General features: G+C 33.3%; 1 long non-coding RNA gene across 1 annotated transcript; it reads right to left on the bottom strand.

The window, feature by feature from the left end:
• Positions 1–1302: 1302 nt before the first annotated feature.
• On the bottom strand, positions 1303–6493 carry LOC139486330 (uncharacterized). The gene is made up of 3 exons (XR_011655548.1): positions 5990–6493; positions 2776–2933; positions 1303–1571 (listed from the first exon to the last, which is right to left on the bottom strand). It is a non-coding gene; the product is annotated as an uncharacterized lncRNA (long non-coding RNA).
• Positions 6494–11277: the final 4784 nt, after the last annotated feature.

Below are 11277 nucleotides of genomic sequence, written 5' to 3'. Positions count from 1 at the left end.
TTTTGACAGTACTGTTTCAGTACTGATTTTGTCATTAATGATTCAGTACTGATTTCTTAAGTAGTGTTTCGTTACAGATTTCTTCAGTACTGTTTCATTATAACACTTTTTAAATCAGACTGTATCTGTATAGTGATGCCTAGTTGTTTTGTATATTTGGGGTGGGTTAATTGTTCTCTTTGACACTAACCCCATTTCCATTCATTTTCTATATCGTGACATGTTAATGTTTTCGTTATGTTTTTTTTTATTTCTCTGATTTTTGTTGTCCTGAAGTGGTTTTGCTTTAGATCCAGCTCTTCGACAGTTACTTTAGCATTTTTTTTTTTAAATATTCTGGCTTTATGTCATATTTATTGTCAGAATTGCATCTTGTGTGGTCTATAAGGTTTATGTTTTTAATACTTATTAATACTTCTATTTGACAATACCATATTACATGTATTTATATCTTGCTTGAGTCAAATCAGAACATATTGAACATTGGAATTCGGTATATTACTTTTGAGAAGATAGTGGATGGATTGATGTTATGTGATCCAGTGGCAAGTTAAGTGCAGGAAGAGGACATGATACTCAGATATAAATACAATGTAATTAACATACTTTGTACAGAACTAGACCAATAATGCACTGAGCTCCTTTTTAACATGCTAGTTCACCACAAGGAGAGAATCTGCTATAAGACATGTCCACTACATGAACAGGTACCTTCAGACTGTGTATGTTTTTCTCCTTTTACTGTGAACTGAGCGAATATTCAGAATACGACCACTTTTTTAGTCTAATTTCTCAGAAATAAATTTCCAATCATATGCTCATTGTAAGATTTTTAATGGTTAAATACATTTATTGACAGATTTCTTTTTCTTTTGTATACATTAATCATGCTGCAATTTCATTCACTTGTAATGAGTGTATTGTGAATAGTAACTTAAATACATGTATGCATAACTCTTGTACTCTTTTATATAAAACTGCAGAGCGTATTTTACGAAAAGAATATATGAAATTTGGTGTTACAATATTTAGGCATCCCGTTAACGGGGAGTTGAAAGGGTGAGAACTACATTACTCAGTATAGCATGTTCACATGAGGACTGATGACTTTCAGAAACTCTTGGTTTGTAGTTCCTCAGAAATCTCTGATGAATTTGAATCTTACAGACATACAAACAGAGGTACATTTTGTAAAATAAGTATAAAAATTTAAAGAAAGATTTCCAACAGACTGATTAATGTCTGACGGAGGTCATTTGATACATAATTAACCTTTTTGATTTTTGATCATATATGGTTTGCTTTTCAAAATTGATTTTTATTGACCGAATAAAAACAAGCTGAAGAACTCAAATTTTTAGTTCTATCTTCTTATCAACTGCAATAACTTCCATTGCAAATACAATTTATAAACAGTAATCTTAAGAATGAACAGCATTAAAAACTAAAAAAATGTATTTTTCTCTCTCTCAATTTAATGTTTTTTAAAATAACTGTTTCATAATTCTGCTTCAATGTTATTTTCCACTGCTCTTCCTATGCATGTGATATATATCTTTGCCAACTTGTTTCTGGAAAGGAAAAAGTGGATTATAACATTTATCATTTTGTTTAAAGTCCAATAATAAGATTAAACATACTAGGTCAACCATGACATAATGTGAATCAGTGTACATGCATTGCTAAAGGTGGTATAACGTTAATTATACAAGGTTTATATTATACAGGGAGAAAAATGAAAGAAAAAAAATGGAACAATGTTTGATTTACCTACTTGAAAACTGGCCTTGAAGTCATTTGAAAAACTTTCGAGTCAGTTATTTACTCAAACTCCAAAATCAACAAATCAACCAATCAAAATGCTGGATTTCAATTTTCGACCACGATTTTTTTTCTCCGGGCACTGAGAAATTTTTTTTATGACTTCAGGGCCTGATCTTTGATTTGGAGAAGAATTTTAGCGTCCCAAGTCTGGGTTCATGGCAAATCTCCATGTTTTCAATATGGGCTGCACTTTTAACATTTTTAATTTGTTTTGTTATAAATTAGGTCGTTAATTTTTCTAAATTAAATTGTTTCATATATTGTTTATGTCATGGTCTTTTGTAGCCGACAATACGGTATGGGTTGTCTCATTGTTGAAGTCTGCACAGTTGTATATTATTGTTCACATTCACATTGTCTCAAATTTGGTGGATAGTTGTCTCAGTGACAATTCTACAACTTTTTTATTATTTTATACACTATGCAATAGTTTAAAAAAATAATAAAAGTATTCTTTTTGTGATTTTTTTCATTATTAGTACCAGTGGAAATTCTCATTAATGATTATAATATATTACTATTTTTTAAATCTGTTATTCGGTTACAGAGAAGGAGATGTTTGTTTATATTTCCTTTAGGTTTTTAAGTTCAACTATGTCCTGCTGTAACACTCTGACATCTTTAGATCGGCACCAAAACACATATGTATTAATATAATCTGATTATTCGAGCACAATATCAATGCAATCTGTGAAACAGTTAAATGAGAAGTTGTGTGTACGAATATGTACTTCCCGTAGACTTTTTTGTTAACTTTAATGATATCTTTCAATTGTTGAAGAATTGTATTTCTACTCTTTATTCTTTTGAATTTGCTCGTTGTTGGTTTGTTGTCATATGAACACACTACAACATTTCATGATATTGAAATAAAATTATAGGAATAATTGCAAATACTTACTTTAAAAAAATCATAATTGAGTGTAAAACTATATATATATATATACCTACCTTTCAAATTATGTCAATGTTCTACTGTCACCTTTCATACCAGTTCTATCTCTATCTCATATTTTATCTGTTCATGACAATTTTTAGTCGTTGATATAAAACTTTATTTTCCTCATAGACTTAGTCTTTGTGTTCTGGTGGGATCCATTTTTAGATACCTATAACAATAGATCATACTGCATCAAATACTTTGCATGCATTTATAAAAAAAATTGTTTTTCCCAGCATGCATGTTATGGTATTAATTATGGACGTAACACTTTGTAAATTGTCCTTTGAAAAAATACATCATGAGATAAAGATTGTATCGATGATTTACAAAATTCTGTAAAGTGGTTCAGGAGTAATTGATGACACTTACGTGGGACATAAGGACAAGATTTGTTCCATATGTGAACACATTCTCACTAAGAAAATGTCACCAGAAGTGCAAGTCTGTCATCACAATGTGATACAGTAAAAACAGTAAAAACATTGGTAGTAAAATTGTGCGGGATGTTTAATTTTCAACAAATGTAAGATTGGTCACCTTTAATCGGATGCCTCATATAGCATGTATAGAAAGAGAGTGCCATGGTCTCTGCAGGTTAATAACTATTGCAACAACTATTTTAGAGGCCATGGGTGGCCTTTTGTCTGAATATGCAGGAGGGCAAATTCCTGTCCACCTTCAATATGCTTTCGTTGTCCAGTGGCAGTCCAAGTTTCATTGACCTTCTTTCACCCAGATGACATCTTTAACAGGACTTACCTATTGTACTTATTTAACAATTGTTTTGAACATGCATGTAATATTTGCCACTGGACATTAAGCAAATTTTTAACACATGTACTCCAATATGTTATTATTTTGAGGAATATCAGTAGGATCATTTTAAACTATTGGGATTATCCTCTTGAAATATAAATATTATTCATACAAAGTATTGCTCAATAATTATGTGTCGGATTACTAATATTCGTGTGTCGGTCCAATGGGTCGTCGGACTAATAGGGCGACAGGCTATTGGGGTGTCGGACCAATATGGTGTCCGAACAGAAAGATTCAAAAGGCAAAAAAAAAAATAAAAAAATGTGCAACTTATAAAAGGGTCTGGATGGAAGTGGTTTCTTCATTTCTGTATTCTGTAATATTCTATACCATTTTTCACTTTTTATTATTAATTTTGCCTGTTATTCTCTTTTCTTCATATTCAAGCACCACACTATTATCGATTCTTCATTGCTTTTGTCTACTTTATAACAACAATGGGAATAATATGAAAGCCAGCCAAATAGGACATTGAAAAATTGTCTGTTTTCTGTTTCTTGGTTTATTCTTGCTTGTCGTTGGAGGCAAATTTTTGTCTTTCTGTCTCTTTAGTTTGTGTGTATTATTATAAATTAAACGAATGTAACACAAATTTGCCATCTTAAAACAAATATGTTGAACATTGCGTCTGTTATTTAATCTCTTTTTAACAGAAGGAAAAAACTAAGTTTAAATATAATCAACAGAAGTATAAAAAACTATGAACTAAGTCTTTGAAGTTAGATGCATGATTTTTGTCGAGCCTGCAACTTTTGTTGCAGAAAGCTCGACATAGGGATAGTTATCCGGCGGCGGCGGTGTTAGCTCACTTCTTAAAAGCTTTATATTTTGGAAGGTAGAAGACCTGGATGCTTCATACTTTGTATATAGATGCCTCATGTTACGAACTTTCTGTCAGTCACATATCCAATGTCCTTGACCTCATTTTCATGGTTCAGTGACTACTTGAAAAAAAAAGTTCAGATTTTTTCTAATGTTAAATTCTCTCTTATTATAAGTTATTGGATAACTATATTCGGTATGTGCGTACCTTGCAAGGTCCTCATGCCTGTCAGACAGTTTTCACTTGACCTCGACCTCATTTCATGGATCAGTGAACAAGGTTAAGTTTTCGTGGTCAAGTCCATATCTCAGATACTATAAGCAATAGGTCTAGTATATTCGATGTATGGAAGGACTGTAAGGTGTACATGTCCAACTGGCAGGTGTCATCTGACCTTGACCTCATTTTCATGGTTCAGTGGTTATAGTTAAGTTTTTGTGTTTTGGTCTGTTTTTCTTATTCTATATGCAATATGTCTACTATAATTGGTGTATGGAATGATTGTAAGGTGTACATGTCTGCCTGGCATGGTTTATCTGACCTTGACCTCATTTCCATGGTTCATTGATCAATGTTTTAATTTTCTTGGTTAATATTGAGTTTATGTGACAGTTGTAATAAAGCTTTATATTTAGGTCTATCAAGATAGTATCAAGGATTAGTAAAGAGGGCGAGACATTTCAGTGTGTGCACTCTTGTTGTTATTAGTTGTTAGTGGCTTTGAACTAGCTGTCAGTAACTGCAAATACTCTCAGATCTGTATTTAGTGACTTTTTTTGTTGGGTAACGGTAACGTCCATTATGTTTTTGTTACTGAGATGTATTTCTATTTGCATTCATGTTAATTAAAAATAAATAAGCCTTTTTCAACTGAATTTTATAGTTTGTTGTTATGTAGAACTGTTACAACTCTGTTCTAGTTTTAGGGGGAAAGACCCTAGCATGTTTAACCTCACCACATTCTGTATATATGTTCCTGTCCGAAGTCAGGAGCCTGTAATTCAGTGGTTGTTGTTTGTTGGTGTGTTACATATTCATTGTTCGTTCATTTTTGTACATAAATAAGAACGTTAGTTTTCTTGTTTAAATTCGTTGACATTTGTCATTTTGGTGCCTTTTTTAGCTGACTATGCGATATGGCGTTGTTCATTATTGATGGCCGTATGGTGACCTATATTTGTTAATTTCTGGTCATCTGATCTGTTGTGGAGAGTTGTGATTATTCCACTCATTTTGGGTGCCATGATTGGCAAATAAAATATATGTTGTTGCTGTTTTTGTTGTGTCGTTGGCAATAATACGGCATCTTTTTTTATAAACATATATATATTTATAGGTAAAACGAATGTTCTGTTTTCCCTTATGAACCACATTTAAACTAAATTCTTGAAGGGAAAGACATTGTTTTTGTATAAATGTCAACAGAATACAGAATGTTGTGTCAACAAAATACAGAATCAACATTCTGTATTCTGTTGACACAGTATACAGAATGTTGATTCCGGCAAAATATATGATCTGACAGGATGCTCACGGAATAAAACTTGTGATGGAAGGAGACATACATTTGTAAAACATACATGAACAATAGCAATCCGTAGATGATTCGAAAAAGGATCCGCCATCTCTGACTTGTCGTAACAATCGTCTCTTTCTGTAACTTTAAGACTTTCTGCAAGTGGCTGGTAAACCGATATTTTCTCTGCTGCATTTCTGTATCCTATCCTTCCCGGCTGATCTGCTGTTGTCTCAAATTTTGCCGTTGATGTTATTATCGTAATCACAAAAGCGCGTCAATATGGAACATACAATTGCCTATTGTAAAACGTTTATGTGATTGGATTTACACATGACGTCATTCATTGTTTACAAACGTTATTTTTGCACTCGCACTGACATTTCAACAGTTCAACAGTTCAAACTTCTTCTGGATGGGATTGAAGGTAGATCAAGGTATAGTAGTACATTGAATATTTTAAAACTGAGAAAAGTGTAGCATAGCTAATTCAAAACATATTACGTTAGTTAAAGAAGGAGAATACGCGTTACACAGTGGCGGACCCCTGGGGTTCCGGGGGTTGGAACACCAAATTAACACATGGCAAGAGTAAAATCTCTTTGTTCTTAGTCTTACTGTGCTATAATCTAGATAATGCACAGCAAATGTGTGCATTAACTACCTCAGATATACCGCACAGTTCAAATCTATTTTTACCTTTAGGGGCGGTTCCCGGATTTTGAAAGGGGCGTTATTCTATCAAATTAAAAAAAAACAAGAATGTGTCCATAGTACACGAATGCCCCACTCGCACTATCATTTTCTATGTTCAGTGGACCGTGAAATTGGGGTCAAAACTTTAATTTGGAATTAAAGTTAGAAAGATCATATCATAGGGAACATGTGTACTATATAAATTCATATGTTCGTGTTAAGTGTTTCAGCTGCGCACACCTAAATAAGTATTTTTTGATAAGTTTAATATATTATATATAAATATATTATAATGAGATGAGAAATCATATACGACAATCCAAGATGAGGGGTCAGTAGAAGCCTTTGGCTTATGTAACGACCCGAAGATAAAGGTATAAAGGCATAAAGGTATAAAGTTTCAAGTTGATGTAACTTTAACTTCGTCAAAAACTACCTTGACCAAAAACTTTAACCTGAACTTCGCACTATCATTTTCTATATTCAGTGGACCATGAAATTGGGGTCAAAACTATAATTTGGCAGTAAAATAAGAAAGATAATATCATGGAGAACATGTGTACTAAGTTTCAAGTTGATTGGACTTCAACTTCTTCAAAAACTACCTTGACCAAAAACTTTAACCTGAAGCGGACGGACGAACGGACGCACGGACGGATGGACGAACGAACGGACGGAAGAACGGAGGCACAGACCAGAAAACATAATGCCCCTCTGCTATCGTAGGTGGGGCATAAATATCACCGAGTGTAGCGAGACATAAAGACAATATTGACGATTTTAAGCTAAAACACCGTACTTTGTCCAATCCAAGGTTAAACGAACCGTTCGCCCCCACCCCCGAATCCGCCATCTGAACGACTTTTTGAATAATTATTCCTATAAAGAGACTATATTTGGATCGGATTTAATGAGGACCATATTAAAGTTTGTTTTAAAAATGGGTGATTGGCTGGAGATCAATCGGACTTCATTTAGATGGACGTGTCTTAAAAAGTAATACAGTAGATTAAAAGAAATGGGGGGGGGGGGGGGGTGATTGCGGGGAGTAAAAGGTTTTGAAAGAGAAACATATTTTCTGTTTATTTAACCTTTTAAATTCAGGTATTACAGCATCTTTCTCGGTTCTTTTACGCATATCATTGAGGGAAAGATATTCAAAAGCAATTAATCTTATTTAAACATCAAAGTTCGAAGTTGAAGGGCATTGTGAACCAAAAGTTCCTAAACAATTTGCCGAATATTTGCTGAAATAGCAAAATCAAAAGCTCAAACACACCGAACCAATGGATAACAACAGTAATACACCTCTCTAATTTGATCTGATGTTGTCAACCGATGCTTCCTAACCTGACCAAATTTATTTGTTTGTTTGAAGATGAAAAATCGTGTCTGGTCGTTACAAACCAAAATCAAAAGACCGTTGAACAGATGCTTGAATGCATGTCACTAACAGAAGGCATAGTATTTATGAGTTCTAATTTTATCACAAGATATATCTCCACAAGAGACCAAATAACACAGAAATTAAACACTATTGCTTCATTTCAAATTGGTCGTGCGATACAATTGTATCACAAATTTGGATCAAAACAATCAGTTTGCACATTACATGCTCATGAGTTGGCAGCAAGAGATTAGGTGATACCTAACAAGCTTATCGGGGCCTTTTATAGCTGACTAGCGGTATGGGTTTTGCTCATTGTTGAAGGCCGTACGGTGACCTATAGTTGTTAATGTCTGTGTCATTTTGGACTTTTGCGGACAATTGTCTCATTGGCAATCATACCACATCTTCTTTTTTATATTAACAATGCAAGTCATGAAATTGATGAGATCAAAATGGCCTGTACGTTCCAATTGATATTGTTCCGTTGTCGTATAATGGTTGTCCTATCCAGGAAGGTTTGGATTACATAAACATTTATACTGAATCGGTGAATGGCATGGTTACTTTCGATTCTATTGCTAGGGATGTATTTAAATGCGGACATAAATGACAATGTAAAGCTCTGTTGAACAGATAAAAGTTATACTAGGGCAGGAAAGATCTCTACCAGTCTACAAGCAAACTATGTCCTTGCTGAACGTGTGCCACTTATTAATCCAAACAAGCGTCATGAGCCTCGCCGTCATAAGAATGCCCATAGTGACATACTATCCTGTTCCAGAAGGTTTTGTGTCGACTTCTACTTCAGTGAAGTTGTTTTTTCCACTGGAAGTATTTGTTTTAATAAATACTAAATGCACTGCATTGTCAATAAAATAAGCAAAATCGTTCTGGATCTCTCGGGGGTAAACAAAGTAATGATTTTGCCTAAAAAAAGTGTTTAGCCCCGTGCCAGTAATGCATTTTAAAAGGGAAAAATCATTGCGTTTTTGCCTATCTTTATCGATTATGTTTATTTTAAACCATTTGGGATAACTAGGCATAAAAAGAAACTTACGTACCATCAATTTCACAATTTTCTGTGGTGTACAATATGAAATCTTCTATAAATCAGTCTCAAAACTACTGACAATATTCTTCTTAGATGAGAAAAGATGCGCATTAGTTTCTCCATATGAGGTAATAGTAACATTTACTTCTGATGCTCAGTCAATATCGTTAACTTGGATATGTATGACGGCGCGTTTCGAAGCTGAGACATTTCCATATATGTGGTTAAATTTTCGAGGTATTCGAGTGAGATTACTTTTTCCGTAAATTAGCAAACCCCGAGAATCCTTTAGTTATGCAGCTCCTCGTGGTAAAAAAATACTTTTTTTAACACAATAAGTTCTTTGAAAATTTAATACTTTGAACACATTTAATAGCACCATAGTCTTTACATATTTATTCTATGTTTCCCTTCTTTCTATATCAACACACATGGTTAAGCGCAGTCATTTGTAAAAAATAGAAACATGTCCAATATCATTACACAGATAGTTTTGTTTACACGTGAATTGTTCGTTCCACATTCTGAAGCGCATTAGGGATATTGTCCCAAATGACTAAACATATCAAACGAATGGACAACAACTGTCATATTCCTGACTTGGTACAGGCATTCTCAAATGTACAAAAAGGTGGATAGAACCTGGTTTTATAGCGCTAAACCTCTAACATGTACGACAGTCCCATCAATTTCCATTATATTGACAATGATGCATGAACAAAATGTCACAAATAGGGGTACAAAAACAAAATGTCTAATCTAAGAAAAAACTTCAAGCGTAACGTTAGAAAATAACTTATTTAAAAATAACTGGTATTCCCAACAGGCTACATATATGCTGAATGAAACATCGTCCTCTGTCTTCTTTATTTATTTTTCATTTCTGAGTGTAATTTAAAAGTTAACAATTTAAGCAATAGTTGGAAACATATAATTGTTGACCTTTGACCTCAATTATGCAAAATCCGACCACTTCTCAGGATTACGGAATCATTAATTTGGAAGTTTACCTTGCTTTACATCCAGTTGCAAAAATGTCGTTTACTTTCATGACTAGTATAACAAATCAATTTCAACAGGTCGACAGTGTCTGATGCCTGGAGTAGTGAGATCTTCAAGCTATCAAATTGAATATGAATAAAAACAACATTAGAAGGAAATACGATCTACGCACGAGATGAATGATTTATATGTGTTAACAACAAGAAAGGTCAGCTGAATATTTTCAAATACGTCGCATGACTGATCTTAACACGTTTTTTGTGACTTTTGTTAGGACAAAAAAATTACAAAACAGACCAGCAAGACATTATCTACACAAAAGTGTATTAAACGCCTAAAAATGAATCCTTATACATATTGTCGTCAACATTTTTCATCCATTTTTGCTTTTATGACAACTATTATACCAATGTGAGATATGAAAAAACTTGAAACAGCAAATGTTGTCACCTAGACGAGACAACCGTCATTGTACGATTCAATATATGAACTTTATTGCCACTCAATGAAGATTGTTTTGCTGATCCAAATTCCTTCTCCTTTAAGTTTTATGAAAGGATACAATGTGAACTATGATGTGTACTACGACAACATTTCAAATGATAAACAAAAATAAATGCAAAGAGAAAAATGAAGGAAGAAATGCTATAGGATTTACGCTTAAAGTTTCAAATTAAAATAAAAATTAAGTATATAAAAATTGTTAAACTTTTTGAGACAATTATCCACTGAAGGCAAATGATAATACATAACTTAATAAAACTAATTGCTTAATTGCTTTTTTATGTCGAGTGCCAAATATGTCACACATATAAACGACGAGATGCAAAGTGAATCAACCTGAAGCCAATAGTTACAATTTTACTTTTACAATAAGACAGAGCTTTCACCAGAAGTAAAACCATGATCGAAGTCCTAAGTTTAGCTATTAGTCCTTCTTTCCTCTCTTCCTCCACGGTAGACAAACATCAAAAACAAAACGTACAATCAAAACAAAAATGTACAATAAATAATGGCCACTATAAGTAGATGAGATAAATACTTGTTTGTATTGCAGCAAACATCTTCATATTCGGGGTAGGTTATAATATTTTCACTAAAAAAAATACTGTTTGAATTTTTGACCGGAAAATTTTAGCAACCAAAAACATTCAATATAAAAATATCTGAAATTCTAAATTATGTATTTTGCTGGGTGTTTTATCATGATTAC

Source organism: Mytilus edulis, chromosome 8 (genome assembly GCF_963676685.1).
Source record: "Mytilus edulis chromosome 8, xbMytEdul2.2, whole genome shotgun sequence".
Taxonomy (NCBI): Eukaryota; Metazoa; Mollusca; class Bivalvia; order Mytilida; family Mytilidae; genus Mytilus; species Mytilus edulis.
This window is presented reverse-complemented; position numbering and strand designations above follow the sequence as displayed.